This window comes from Heterodontus francisci, unplaced genomic scaffold (assembly GCF_036365525.1).
Source record: "Heterodontus francisci isolate sHetFra1 unplaced genomic scaffold, sHetFra1.hap1 HAP1_SCAFFOLD_992, whole genome shotgun sequence".
Taxonomy (NCBI): Eukaryota; Metazoa; Chordata; class Chondrichthyes; order Heterodontiformes; family Heterodontidae; genus Heterodontus; species Heterodontus francisci.
In genome coordinates, this window is record NW_027142011.1 from 74,771 (window position 1) to 75,706 (window position 936).

The window sequence follows — 936 nt, forward strand, 5'->3', positions numbered from 1 at the left end:
CTCCTATGTTCCTCTATTCCTAAGAGAGTTGGCGCCAGCGCGCAGCCCTGCTTTACCTCACTGCTGATCTTGAAAGCGTCTGATGTTGCTCCATTGTAACTGATGGAACTGTGCATGTTCTCGTGGAAAGAAGAGATGATGCCCAAGAGGTCAGGAGGGCAGCCTGTGTTCCATTGCAGTTTGAAGAGGCCGTCTCTGCTGACAAGATCAAAGGCCTTAGTGATGTTGATAAAAATGGGTGAGGCTCTGTGGCGCAATGGATAGCGTGTTGGACTTCTAAATAATGATAAAAAAAAGCCATTCACAGGTTGTGGGTTCAAATCCCACCAGGGTCAGATTTTGGACCAGAGGCAGAAGAGCACGACGGAACAGAGAGTTAACAAGTGTGTCAAAAGCACTGACTCAGAGACAGAGAGAGAGAGGAGCACAGCAGGAGCAGAGCTGGGGTAAAAAAATCAAGGAGTGACATCACAATGGAGAGTGAGAGCAGGGAAACAGAGAGCCGCTGGGGTGAGTTTACAGAATCAAAGTAATTCATGACAACGCTACTTCATCGGATAACGTCATCAGGATGCGCCGCGTTGCGCACATGCGCAGACGGTGTCATGCCCCTTGCGCATGCGCTGCGGTCCGACTCTCCAGGACTGATTTGCGCATGCGCAAAGGACGCGGTACGCGCATGCGCACACAATCTATTCATCTCTGCGCATGCGCTGCGGACCAACCTGCCGGTAAGGTTGTGCGCATGCGCAGATGACGTCATCGCGTTATTTCGTCTTCCTCCTGACGCGCCAGTTTGGCCTCTGCGCATGCGTCAAAGCTTCGGCGCGACTTTTTGAAAGTGGAAGGAGCGGAGGTTTCGTCGGGCATCTTATCTGAATTATTTATTCGTTTTGGAGACTTGCTTCATTTTTATTTGACACAGGAGATTGTTCC

At 50.6% G+C, this 936-nt stretch overlaps 1 non-coding gene across 1 annotated transcript; it reads left to right on the top strand.

Annotated features, from left to right (window-relative positions):
• The first annotated feature begins 242 nt into the window (after positions 1 to 242).
• Positions 243 to 335, top strand: trnar-ucu (transfer RNA arginine (anticodon UCU)). Its single transcript has 2 exons — positions 243 to 279; positions 300 to 335. It is a non-coding gene; the product is annotated as a tRNA-Arg (tRNA).
• The last annotated feature ends 601 nt before the right edge of the window (positions 336 to 936 follow it).